We start from the raw sequence: 14,741 nt of genomic DNA, 5'->3' as shown, positions 1-14,741 counted from the left end.
TGGAGTCACTCTGCACATGCTCAGTTTGGTATGTATTGCTAGAGGGGTTTTTTTTCCTTGGGAGAGTATGTGATTAACAGGGCCAATCAGCACTGTCCAGACGGGGGTCCTGCAGCTTCCTAAAGCAAAATGAAAACTCCTCCTATAAGCTTTAATCAGTGCTCAGCTGGACACGGATAGAAGTCACAAGACTGCTCTAACTGCTGATAAACAGTTTATATTTACTAAAATAAATACATTTCCATGTTCTGTGTACTGTGGGAGACCTGATATAGTGAATACAGGGTCCGGGGTTTAGTAACACATTAACAATTTAATACAGTATTTATGTAGGATCAAACCGTGCAAATCCCCAATCATTAAAGTCACAAAGCTGCAAGTATATGAGGATATAGTCTATTAAAAGGCCAATTCAAATGGATACTGCGCTAGGTGAACCCTTAAAACTTTGAGCACTATAGAGATCTAAACACCTCTGAAAAGCGATAACAAATTAAACACTGTAATAGTTATACAAAATAAGTGTATACATATGCCCTATAAAGACCCTCAGCCCTCTGAAGGGTGATCAAAATTTGAAAACAATTAATTGAATAAACTGAGTGAGTGCAGTAATCATAAATACTTGTAAGAAACCGTGATATGTGGTCAAATTAACCTAAAATTTAATGCATTATCCATGAGCCCTATGAAGACCCTCACACCTCTGAAGAGTGATCGAGGTTGAGGATAAATTATGTATATTTGAGGTGAATTTTTTTTCACATTGATATTTAAAGGTTAGAAAAAAATATCAAAAGCCATAAAACGTCCATATAGACAACCCATAGTCCATAAGTATGAGAAGAAAATTCCACAATCGATGGTATTATTGTAGACAATGCTGTAAGTACAAATGTGGATAGACTTGCTTCAACTGGTCAGAGTGCACACCTCCACCAAAGTGCCAGTAGTGCAGAAATTGTTTTATTATGCGCAACAAAAGTTCTCTACCAGCAAGCAAACTTCCCATTGGACAGGAAGGGAAATGCAAGCTGCAAGCACCAGCTGTCTCTTGGCAGGGGAGATGATGGAATATAAACTTAATGCCCCATGTACCAACAAGATCCTGCATAAAAAGTGTCCCATACTGCATATCAACTCATACAAACACGAGCTTAGCATGTATGAGCTCAGATGCATTCTATGGAAGGATATGAATGGAGCGATTCTGCTCTGCCTACACATGGGGGATTTCACTTCCTTTCCTGAAGTCAATAACAGAGAATGTAAACGTCAACCAAGTAGGTTCTATTTGCCAACAAGGGTTTTACAGAACTCCTGCCACCAAATAAAAAAACCTCAAAACCACTGGGGGGAAAAAAAAAAAAAAAATCTTGACACTTTGGGTCCAGTTTGGACCTTGTCACTTAGGGGTGTACTCACTTTTGTTGCCAGCGGTTTAGACATTAATGGCTGTGTGTTGAGTTATTTTGAGGGGACAGCAAATTTACATGTTATACAAGCTGTACACTCACTACGTCACATTGTAGCAAAGTGTCATTTCTTCAGTGTTGTCAAAAGAAAAGATAGAATAAAATATTTGACAACTTATCAAGGTGTGTGTTCACAGAAGTGAGTACACCCCTCACATTTTTGTAAACAGCTTTCAGCCAGCTGGCTCTGTGGCGCAATGGATAGCGCATTGGACTTCTAGTAATGTTGTAGACATTCAAAGGTTGTGGGTTCGAGTCCCACCAGAGTCGCTTTTTCTCTTTAAAAGTCCTGTGTTCCATCAGAACAGCTGTTACATGGTGACCCTGCAATGTGTACATCAGACATGCCAAACTGAGTGGGATAAAAGTGACAGGGGGCCGCACTTACCCCTCTCTAGACAAGAATTACAGCACTTTGGTAATTAACACAAAAAGTTCAGATTACACCATTTTATCAGTAAATCGGGCCCATAGAACATTTCCTGAAGTACTGAGCTGCAAATTTACATGAGCAAGTGTAACCTGTGTCAACTGGAAAACAGCCGAGACCCATTCACATTAAATCCTTAACCACTAGGGGACCGCCCACAGTACATATACTGCGGTAAGGCGGCCCCTGTAGGCAGGATCACGTTTATAAAATGGCAGCCTGATTTCGGAGTAGGGGGTGCGTGACTGCCCTACCCGTAGCACCGATCGTGACCAGGGGTGTCAATCACCGGGTCCCGTCTGGTGATTACCCGCCAGAACCCGGCGATTACCGGCAAACACTGACAGGGAGCATAGCTGCATTGTTTTCAATGGAGCTCTCCTCCCTGTCAGTTTTCAGCACACTGACCCAGAAGGCTGTGCGCATCCATCCGGATCAGTGTGTTACAGTAAAGCAGACACCCCCACCCCCTAGTAAAACACTTCCCTCACACAGTTAACACTTTGCCTTCTAATATTAACCCCTTCCTTCCAGTGCCATTAGTGCAGTGTCAGTGGTTTTTTTTTTTGCACTGTATTGGTGTCACAGGGCATGTCAGTGACCCCAAGTCAGTTCCCCCCATGTCAGAATGTCTGCCGCAGTCTCGCCATAAGTCGCTGATCGCTGCTATTAGTATGAAAAAAAAATCCAGTATCTATACCGCCATTTGTAAACGCTATAACTTTCACGTAAACCAAATTAATTTACACGTATTGGGAATTTTTTTTAGCAAAGACATGTCGCAGAATACATTTCGGCCAAAATTTATGAATAATTAGATTTTTTTTTAATTTTTTTACTGGATGTTTTATAGGAAAGTCCAAAATATTGTTTTTTTTCCTCAAAATTGACGTTTTTTTATAGCACAAAAAATAAACGCACAGGCGATCAAATAGCACTGAAAGAAAGCCCAAATCATGGAGAAAAAAAAAAAAAAAAAAAAAAACAACACGCAAATTTCATTTGGGTGCAGCATTGCATGACCGTGCAATTTTCAGTTGAAGTAATGCAGCTCCATAACACAAACCGCTTATGTAACCGCTTCCTGACCGCCCTATAGCAGAAATACTGCTACAGGGTGGCATGGGTGCACAAAATCACATATACATACACATTATATACATATACACACACACACACACACACACGTGATTTGCGCTAACATGGTTTTCATGCCCCTTCCAGATAGCATCAGATTGCTCATCAGTACACCAGTAATCATTTAACCCCTTGATTGCCAGGAACGCGCTCATACACAAACCTCCATTGCTAGTATAATGTCTGAACGGATCAATATCTTTGATCTGATCAGCACTAAAGCAGCGGTCACATTAGTATAGCGTCCCCCGAAAATGCAGCGTCAGCGGGATCAGCCTCAGCACCTGCGTTTAGCCCCTGCGCTTAACCCCCCCACTTCTCCCCCAGCAAGCGCAGTGTCAGTAGATCGATTTTGTGTGTAATGCATCACGTGACAGTGCAGTGTTTGCAGAATCAGGCCTGATCTCTGCTAGCACTTGCCAGTAAAGTTTGATGACTCTCATACGCAGCAGAGTGCCAGTACTAATGCCGTGCTACCTTTTGGTGAACTGGCAAGCACCAGTGGCCTAGTTCATCCTGGTATTTCACATACCAGCACTGCAGTATGACTTGGTGACGTGGAGAGTCCGATAAGTGCAGTACAAGCTGGTGCGGTGGCGAGCACAAGTATTGTCCCGCAGCCAACAAGAATTCGCATACAGGCCTGTAGAGACCCTAGTATCTTTCCGGATGTGCTTGCAAATCCCGATTGGCAGCCCACAAATTCTGCAGCACCGGTACTGCCCCCATCCACTACCCAACCCAGAATTCAGGTGGAAATAGCAAATTTAACTACTCCCCTTGATTTTTTGGAGCGGTTTTTCAAGTATGATTGTGGATCAAAGCATTTTTTTTGGACCTAACCCTCAACATGGGTGTTACAAAAAAAAAAAAAAAAAAAAAAAAAAAAAAAAAAAAAAAAAAATTGGTCCACAGACCCAATTCATCACATGCCCGTGTTCTCTGCTGCCATGGCCAGGCATAGATATGAGAGTAGAATGTGTTTTATGCATTTCAACGACAATACACTGTCATCCTTGGGGTGACCCTGAATTTGACTGGCTCCACAAAATTCAGCCCTTTGTAAATCACCAACCAAAAAGATTGCAGAGGTATATACTCCCCAGAAAAAAAAAAATCTGCGTCGAGTCCCCCATTAATTTTTCTGGCCGCCTTCCATTCAAACAATTTCTCCTCAGCAAGCGTGCCAGATATGGCATCAAAATGTACAAGACCTGTGAGAGGGCAACAGGCTATACATAAGTTTCGGATTTACAAAGGAAAAGGTAGCACGTGGAACCCCCCAGATGCCCAGACTACATGGGGACCAGTGGCAAGATAGTTTGGTGTCAAACTTTTTCCATATGGGGTACCACTTCTACGTGGCCAATTTTTATTCAAGCATGCCATTATTTAGACATTTGTACAATCTTGGAACTGGCGCATGTTGCACCGTGCGACCTAATGTGTGCCCACCATTAGACTATACCGCCCTGCATCCACACGATTCTAATGGTGGGCATACCACACACTTTTTCTGGCAGAGATGTCTTCTCTTTTTTCCCCCCATTCAGTTCACAGGCTGCATACAAAAAAAAAAAAAAAAAACCCAACAGTGTGTCACTGGTCCTTGTTGGGTAGGCATCATCCTGGTATCATTTTTTTCAGCCGGCAATCAACTTTCATGTAAAAGCAATCCTAGTGGCCAATTAGCTGCAGGATTGCTTTTACAAGCAGCAGAATATGATGCCCTCCCTCCCCCGCTGCCTTCCTCTGCCTTCTTGGGCAGTCTCGTGCAATCTGGGAAACCTGAGAATGCAGCCGGTGTTTCTGCCAGCTGACCATAGAGCCGATTGGAGACCAGAATGGTGCCAATCATCTCTATAGCCTAAGAAATTGGAAGCTAAGAGCATTTCATTACTTCAGTTACGCAGGATATAAATGCCATTTGTAAATCGGGAAAGCATCTGATCACACCGATCTTGGTTTGATTAGATGTAAGGGCAGAGGAGAGATCTAGAGTCTGATAAACCCCAGATTTCTCAAAAAGAAGAATATATGACAATGCCCATTGAAGTTATAGGGGATATTTGCATTCCCTGTGATAGCATTAAAAGTGATACAAAAAACAAAAAAACAAAAAAAAACGAACAAAACACACCCTCCCGCACACCTGTGTGCATGAGCATTGACCCTGTGGTTGCACCATGCATGTGAGGCATCACCGTGAACGTCAGATCAAGGGCAGTAATTCTAACACTAGACCTCCTCTGTAAATCTAAAATGGAACCTGAAAGGCTTTTAAAACATTGCCTATGGATATTAAAAATGTATGCAGTGTGTCGCCATTGCACGGTGCATGCGCAGTTTTAAAGCATGTCATGTTTGGTATCCATTTACTCGGCATACCATCTTTTATATTTTACCAAATAATTGGCAAATATATTGTGTTTTTGTGCATTAAAAGAAAAAAAAAAAAAAAAAAAAAAAAAAAGTATTTGTTTTTAAATATTAGGTTTTAAAAATCGCTACATGAATAACGCGACATACATAAATTGCAGCACCCAGCATTTTATTCACTAGATGTTTGATTTTAAAAAATATATTAATATTATGTTTGGGAGTTTAAATTCATTTCCTAGCAAAAAATAAGGATTTTTTTCTTCATGTGAACAAAAAGTGTCAAAAAAAGGCTTGATCTTCAGGTGGTTAGAAGAGTGATGTCTGGCATGAACTTATAATGCTGGGTATAAAATGCCCCTACCCCCCAAAATGACCTGTTTTTGGAAAGTAGACACCCCAAACTATTTGCTGAGAGGCATGTTGAACCAATAGAAAAATTTATTTTTTTACCACAACTTTTTGAAAAATTTAAAAAAATAAAATAAAAAATAAATACATTTTTTGTCAAACACAAAATTGTCACTTAAATTATTTATTGCTCATACATGCCATGGGTATATGTGGAATTTCTCCCCAAAATGCATTCTGCTACTTCTCCCGAGTATGGGGGTAACACATGTGAGAGACGTTTTGGCAGCCTAGCCAAGTACAGGACCCCAAAATCCAATAAGCACCTTCAGGCTTTTAAAGGGCTTTATTTCCTCATTACACTTCCAGACTACCTATCACAGTTCCAGAGGCCCTGAAATGCCAGGATAGCACCCCCCCCCCCCAAATGATCCCTTTTTGGAAAGTAGACACCCCAAGGAATTTGATAAGAAGCATGGTGAGTATTTTGCAGATCTGGTCTGTTGCCACACATTTTTGGAAAATGAAGAAAAAAAAAAAATTCTCAAAACCTTGTGACAAAATAGGATCTGCAAAATACTCACCATGCCTCTTTTTAAATTCCTTTGGGATGCTATAACTGTCACACAAAGCAATCATACACTTATTGGGATTTTTTTTTTAACCAAAAACATGTAGCAGAATACATTTTGGCCTAAATTTATGATGAAATTTTAGTTGCTTTGGATATTTTTTTTATGACAGAAATGAGAAAATATGGTTTTGTTCAAAAAAAAAAAAAAAAAAAAAATTGGGGGGAAATGGGGAAATTAAAGATACTAATTTAAATTAAATAAAAACTTATATTTAATGAACAAATTTAGATCAATTAATAAATTGACAAACCATAAATAATAAATCAATAATCGCTAATGAAACAATGTCTAGTTCAATAATCAAGCCATTAGGTGTTAAAGCATCAGTAAGGAAAATCCATTTGGTTTCCCTTTCAGATAATTCCCTCACCCTATTAAAACCTCGCCAAGAACGGGGGATGGTGTCGATTCCCCAAAATTTAACACAAGAAGGATCCCTATTATACTTTCTAAAATGCAAGGACACTGATATTTAAATCCAATAGATATATTGTGTAAATGTTCATTAAATGTTTTCCTAAGATTAAGATGCCTTTAGGTACATCCAATATAGATGAGACAATATGGGCACTCTAATGCATAGACATGAGTTGTCTCATGTGATGAAAGCCGGAAATTCAAATAACTTCCTATTTGTCCTAAATTTGGCGAGTTCCCTGAACTTATTCTTCACCCTGTTACATGCTGAACATTTACGGCATGAAAAGTAACCCTTGTTGTTCCCAAACATTTCTAATTTACATGGTGGGCCTATGATTTTTTTTGATCACTCTCTCCAAACGTAGGAGCTTTTCTATATATGAACACTGGTTTATTTGGCAATAGTGGGCCCAAGACCTTTACTGCTTACTGGTTTAATAATTTTTTTAATTATTTTCGTATACCAATATTTTCACCATTTCTTGAGCGTGGGGATATAGGCTGGTTTCATCCTATATATTTTAAAATTGTTTTATTTGATTCATCACTGCTGCTATGGATGTGGTGAATTTTCTTAATGAGCATCAGCTGAATTTAGACACATTCTTTAAAGTTCTCAGTGCCCAAGAAGATTTTAGTGGGCTTTTTTCAGCTTTGGGGAACACAGAAACACGTGAGGGCACGGTGGGATATATGTACTTTATAATGTTCTTTTAAATACTGTTCCAGTTAGGAGGCTCAAATGGGAGAGAGAGTCTGATTTTGAATGGCTCTTTTTTTTTTTTTAATAAAGTGGGGTTAGAAGTGCAAATGCTCATTTAAAAAAAAAGGAGGAAAAAGAAAAATGTTATTAGAGAAAAATGTTTTAAGATTTTTCAGGTCCAATTGGAACCAAATTAAAAATTCAGATCAATGTGTTAAATGTAATAATCAGATTAAAATATGTCTTGAGAAAGTTGACAAAAGATACCCAAAAAAAAAAAAAAAAAATCAACAAAGTTTAAAAAAGATATTGGGGATTTTAAAAACAACACTATACAGTTGCAAGAAAGTATGTGAACCCCTTGGGATTACATGGAGTTTTGCATGAATTGGGCATAAAATGTGCTCTGAACGGCATCTAAGTCACAACAATAGAAGAACACAATCTGCTGAACATAATACTACACAAACATTAGATGTTGCCATGGTTTAATTGCACATAACATGTAAACATTCACAGTGCAGGGAGGAAAAAGTATGTGAACCTTTGGACTTAATAACTGGTTGACCCTCCTTTGCCAGCAATAACCTCAACCAAACGTTTCCTGTAGTTGCAGATCAGACCTGCACAATGATCTGGAGTAACCACTCCTTCACAAAACGGTTTCAGTGTAGCAATATTCTTGGGATGTCTGGTGTGAATCGCTCTTAAGATCATGCCACAGCATTTCAATCGGGTTGAGGTCAGAACTCTGACTGGGCCACTCCAGAAGGCGTATTCTGTGCTGTTGCAGCCATTGTTTTGTTGAATTACTTGTATGCTTTGGGTCATTGTCCTGTTGCATCACCCATCCTCTGCGGAGCTTCAGTTGGCGGACAGATGGTCGTACGTTTTCCTGCAAAATGTCTTGATAAACTCTGGAATTCATTTTCCCATCAATGACAACAATCCATCCAGGCCCTGAGGCGGCAAAGCAGCCCCAAACCATGATGCTCCCTCCGCCCTGTTTTACAGTGGAGATGAGGTTTTGATGTTGGTGTGCTGTGCCTTTTTTTTTCTCCACACATAGTGTTGTGCGTTCTTCCCAAACAACTCAATCTTGGTTTCATCTGTCCACAGTATCTTTTGCCAGTAGTGCTGTGGAACATCCAGGTGCTCTTCTGCAAACGTCAAATGTGCTGCAATATTCTTTTTGGACAGCAATGGCTTCCTCCGTGGTGTCCTCCCATGTACTCCATTCTTTAATGTTTTCCTTATTGTAGATGTGTCAACAAAAATGTTAGCATGTGCCAGAGATTTCTGTAGGTCTTTAGCTGACACTCTGGGATTCTTCTTTACCTCATGCAGCATTCTGCGCTGTGCTCTTGCAGTCATTTTTACAGGACGACCACGCCTAGGGAGAGTAGCAACAGTGCTAAACTTTCTCCATTTGTAGACAGTCTGTCTTACCGTGGACACATGAACATCAAGGCTTTTGGAGATACTTTTGTAACCCTTTCCAGCTTCATGCAAGTCAACAATTCTTGATCGTAGGTCTTCTGAGAGCTCTTTTCTGCAAGGCATGGTTCACATCAGGCAGTGCTTCTTGAAACCAGTAAACCCAAAACAGGTGTGTGTTTTTTTTTTTAAGGGCAGGACAGCTGTCAGCAACACATCCAATATCATCACACTGATTGGAGTCAAGGTTGGCTCACTCCTGGCTCCAATTAGCTCTGGGAGAAGTCATTAAGCTAGGGCCTCACATACGTTTTCTCCCAGCACTGTGAATGTTTACATGTTATGTGCAATTAAACCATGGCAACATCTAATGTTTGTGTAGTATTATGTTCAGCAGACTGAAAGGGAAACCAGAGAGTACAATTCCCTAAAAAAAAAAAAAAATCCTCTTCAACGGGTATTATCCACCAAAACGTTTTGTGAATTGAAAGAGGAAGGGGGAGAGGTTGGGGACATCACCCTTACATGGGAGGGCTACCCCAAAACTATCACCCACCTCCTCCATACCAAACAGGGGCACCATCCCCATATCCTTACAAGCCAAGACCGGTTTACACAAGAACGGAGGGAGAGGATGTAGAGCAGGAAGGAGGATCCAAATTCAAAAATCAGAGAAATGGATTAGATGGTATTTACAATTTGAATGGTGTAGAATCGACTCAAAGAGCTGAACATATTGAACACTGGTTTAAAATGCGCTATGAAGCGACCTATTAATAAATTTAATGTCTATATAGACACCCATAAATATATAAGGAAGTTGAACATGGAAAAATATTTTTTGGGGGATGGAATTAGACCTCAACCTGATGCACAGGTGGGTGGATGTGGTTTGAATAGTGGTCTTAAGAATAGATCACTGTTCAATCCAACTATTCCATCCAATCAGTATATGGATGTGTTTAAAAATCTTTTTTACGAGATTTAGCATCAGTAGCCCCAAAGAAAGGAGTTAATCCTAAAACATCTACAGGAGGGTATAGAATCTTTGGAAAAACACAAGGATATTATCATACGTCCTGCATCCTTCCTGGGGAGGAATGGTTGTTCTCAATAAAACATTTTATCATAACCAATTAATGGAAATGTCTGATTCAGGAACATATGTAAAACTCACTAGAGATCCCACAGGAGTGTATAAAGAAGAGATTAAGGGACTATTTGAATATGGTTACCGTACACGGATGCTTACCAAAAAAGAAAAAAAATTTATTTGGTTCCTAGTTGTAGAATCCCCACTATTTATACACTGCTGAAAACTCAATTAATTTAACCCACCAGCTAGGCCAATAGTCAAAGGTATTGGCTCAGTCTCTGCTAGACTTGGCCAATACCTGGACATTTTTCTCCAGACCAGTGTTGTGGCCATTAAATCCTATTTGAGAGAGACAAAAAAAAAAAAAAAAAAAAAAAAAAAAAAAAAAACTTACAGCTTTTGGAGGAAGTTGATCTTAGAAATATCCCTGCCGGTTTCCTGGTAACAGCGGATGTTTGATCCCTTTTATACCATCATTCAACATGAAGATGAATTATTGGGCATAGAGTAGAAGAGAGGACATTCCATATGCCCAGAAGTGTTTGAGGAGGTCTTTGGAATTTTGCCTTGCTCATAATTACTTCTGGTATAATGGGGACTTTTTTTCCCCCAAATAAAAGGCATTGCGATGGGCGCACGTTTTGCGCCAAGAATATCCAATCTGTTTATGGCGGAATGAGAAGATAGATATATATCTTCAACCATGGCCGTAAAGATTCTGCTATACAAAAGATTTATTGATGACCTGTTCTTCATCTGGGCAGGTCCTGAGGTAGAACGGATTCAGTTTTTGGATAAATTAAATCCTAATCCAAACAACAATTTAGATTGTCAGTACAATAGAGATTAAATTTTTTGGATCCAAATTATATTTAGGAAGAATGACGCTTTTCCAAAACGTATTTCGAGCCAACAGATCGCAACAGTTATTTATACCCCTTCATAGTGGGCATCACCCTTTGTGGCTTAAAAAAAAAAAATACCAAAAAAGGTCAAATAATGCGTATAAGAAGAAACTGTTGTGAGGAAAGGTACTTTTTAAATCAATCAAAACGCAGCTGCAAAAACCACAAAATGCAATGCAGAAACAGGTCAAACACAAACTGCATAAGTGTGAACCTAGCCTTGAACAGTGCAAAATCCCATTCAGGCAGCTGGCATGGTTCCTACAGAAAATAAAAGCCTTTCAACCTGTGATTGATTTCTTGAAGCTGTCCTTTTGCATGTCTAACATCAACCTGCCATGAGTAAAACATGAAGGCCATTTTTTTTTTTTTTTTAACTCCTTCTGAAAGTGCTAGCTACTGGTTGTAAAATATTAAGGCTTGCACTGTGGCATAACAAGGTACATATTTGCATACAAGTTCCAGGTCAGGGATTCTATAAATTCAATTGGGAGGATTCAACATGGCAGCCAGGCAATTGGCATTTTGAAGAAGAACTTACTAAGAGCAGGCTTCCATTTTCTTTCATGACAGATTCATGATGATCACACAGTTATAGTGGGTCACAGGCAGCTAATTATGTAACAGATTTGACCATAAACTGATGGTCCACTATGCACAACCTAGACACTTGGCATTTAGATGGGAAGGGACAATAGATCTAGCTGCATGGGCAGCTACATATCTCACTGCTAGTGAGGGCCTAGAGAAGATTGCTATATTTTGAAGGAAAGCATCCAGTCTATGTAAAATGAATGGGCTTAAGTATTGGACATCACCTCGAGTTTTAGATGTTCAAATCTTATTGTAAATCAACCTTTTTTTCACCCTTTTTAGGGCAACAAGGCTACCTGTTTAAAAAGGAGCAAACCAGATTAGAAGACTTTCTTCATGAGGTTTGCATGTCACTTTGAAATGGGTAGATCTTAAACCCTTGTGTCCAGTAACAGATTTCTGGAAACCTCAGACTACTATATGATCAGCCAGGAATTGGCACCTGCTGGATCTCTTCACTCCATCATCCAGCCAGGGGTAAGTAAAGCTAAAGAAGTAGCTGACATAGAATTCGCAAGCAAATGCTGAAGTATTAGTCCTAGGGATCCTGGAAATGAATAGAAACTGGTGTTTTGTCATGGATGATACTTTCTATATATTGCATGCATTTATACCAAATATTGTTGGCCTGGTTGGAGAGAACTAAGGAAGGGCTAAAATCCCCAGTCAGCTATTTTCTCTGAAGTCTGCACTCTTAATCCAATCAAGAAGTTTGAACAGAAGGTAGTAGGAACTCTACAACATTAGGGAATTCCCCTCATAAAAACAGTTGTCCCCATTGGAAGATTTCCCCTCACCTCCTGTTCTGTGACAACTGTAAAATTTGTATTCGCCATTTTGTCTTTAAAAGCAGAAAGACAAAAATAGAGATTACATCCCTCTTTCCCCACCTCCCTTCCTAGTGGGCACATAGATAACAATCATGATACAGGTTGTGATCCTTCACCATTCTATATTAAAAGGTTAGTCTGGTGTTTAAGTCAGGAGGTAAAATTTTAAACCAGTTAGCCCTCCCATATTTCCTACATTGCCCAATTATAGTTGGTAGTTGGAGATTGGTTGCACTGTTCGCATAAATTCCATCTGCAGATTTAAAAAAGTAACAAACATTGTATTGAATTTGATATTTTTGAATGTCACTTTAGTACAAATTGTGATTTTTTTAAAGCAAAATTTGATATAATTGTTTTAACTTTTCCAGGTGGGAATTCCAGAAAAGCTGATCAAACGATGTGCACTACAGATTACCCAGGCTCTTGAATATATGCACAGCAAAAACCTGGTGCATAGGGACCTAAAGCCGGACAATATTTTGCTTATGGACAAGAGATGTCATAATGTGAAATTAAGTGACTTTGGACTGACTCAATTTGCCGGTACAGTTGTTCCATCAATGGCACCCCTCAACACATTCATGTCCCCGGAACTTTGTAAACTAGCGCACAAGAAGTCAATTGTCGTGGATCCTAGTGTTGACATCTGGGCCCTTGGTGTTGTTTTTTATGTTCTACTCACTGGAAACTATCCATGGGAAACCGCTCTAGTTCAAGATCTATGGTTTCAAAGGTTTATTTACTGGCAGAACAACTCTGACCATGTTCCACCACCAAGTGGTTGGGAGAATGTCAGCAGGAGGGCTCAAGATTTATTTCACATGCTTCTTCCCAAGACCCCAGCTGCAGGAACCAAGTCGGAGTTGTTCTAGATTTTCTTCATTTTCCTTGGAACTTTGAAGATGCTACCCAAGAAACCATGGATCTTGTGGAGCAGAAGGAAGAGGAGGATGTTGAAGCAAAGGACAGTGAGGTAGAAGTCATTGTGCTGGAGAGTGAAGAGGACATAATCATCATAGAAAATCACGGTGACATAGAATACATTGTTGTCAATTATTGCGGGTCTTGAATTTGCTGCAGTTAAAATCTCAGCAGTGCTTCTTTTGAAAGAGACCAGCAGTACCTAAGCTCTGAAGTTGAAGTCTAAACGGACCCCAATTATTGTCCTAAAAGGAGGAGAATAGTTGCAGAGCTTCTCTGCCCAGCTCAAACCATCACCGTCATCTCAAAAATATTACTGAAGTGGTGAGATAGAAGGAACAGGGACAAGCATTTATCTTGTGACTATTTCAAAGGTTTTTCTGAGATGTGGACTTTGCACCGTGATGTCACCGGGCCTCATCACTACCTCTTTGAAAAGCAACTACCTCAACTACAATTCATGTTGCCGTCTCCATGCGTTTGTATCTATAGTGTCAATGCAATCACTGCACCAGGAATAGAATGCAATAAATTCTAAGTACTGGTTATACCTTTTGTATCGTGTAATTCATCTATTTTTGTTCTGCCTCTTATTTCTCCTTCAACACAGATGGATTTTACTGTTGTGGGTTTAGTAACACTTTTTCAGTCAGTATATGCCATAAAAAATGCTTGTTATACTCACTGTGGAACCTGAGGGGTTAATCCTCTGCATTGTGTAAAAACACGGTTTGATCCCAATTTCTCTGGTCCTCTCCTTTCAGTGTCTCCCTCTTAAGACGTTTTGTGGAGTCACTCTGCACATGCTCAGTTTGGTATGTATTGCTAGAGGGTTTTTTTTTTCTTGGGCGAGTGCATGTGATTAACAGGGCCAATCAGCACTGTCCAGACGGTGGTCCTGCAGCTTCCCAAAGCAAAATGAAAACTCCTCCTACAAGCTTTAATCAGTGCTCAGCTGGACACTGATAGAAGTCACGAGACTGCTCTAACTGCTGATGAGCAGTTTATATTTACTAAAATAAATACAATTTCCATGTTCTGTGTACTGTGGGAGACCGGATATAGTGAATACAGGGTCCAGGGTTTAGTAACACTTTAACATTAACAATTTAAAACATTTATGTAGGATCAAACCGCGCAAATCCCCAATCAATAAAGTCACAAAGCTGCAAGTATATGAGGGGATATAGTCTATTAAAAGGCTAATTCAAATGGATACTGCGCTAGGTGAACCCTTAAAACTTTGTGAGCACTATAGAGACCTAAACACCTCTGAAAAGCGATAAATTAAACACTGTAATAGTTATACTAAATAAGTACATACATATGCCCTATGAAGACCCTCAGCCCTCTGAAGGGTGATCAAAACTTGAAAACAATTAATTGAATAAACTGAGTGAGTGCAGTAATCATAAATAAGTCTAA

The 14,741-nt window shown here is 39.6% G+C and overlaps 1 protein-coding gene and 1 non-coding gene across 2 annotated transcripts in view; one reads left to right on the top strand and one right to left on the bottom strand.

Annotated features, from left to right (window-relative positions):
- Window positions 1–14,741, bottom strand: part of EVA1A (eva-1 homolog A, regulator of programmed cell death) — a 576,027-nt gene that overhangs the window by 295,389 nt on the left and 265,897 nt on the right. The window lies entirely within an intron of this gene.
- Window positions 1,659–1,745, top strand: TRNAR-UCU (transfer RNA arginine (anticodon UCU)). Its single transcript is given in 2 exon segments — window positions 1,659–1,695; window positions 1,710–1,745. It is a non-coding gene; the product is annotated as a tRNA-Arg (tRNA).

This window comes from Staurois parvus, unplaced genomic scaffold (assembly GCF_062004578.1).
Source record: "Staurois parvus isolate SC_StPar_1 unplaced genomic scaffold, SC_StPar_1.0 ptg000886l, whole genome shotgun sequence".
In the NCBI taxonomy this organism is placed as follows: Eukaryota; Metazoa; Chordata; class Amphibia; order Anura; family Ranidae; genus Staurois; species Staurois parvus.
Note: the sequence above shows the minus strand (reverse complement) of the source record. Positions and strands in the feature narration are given on the sequence as shown.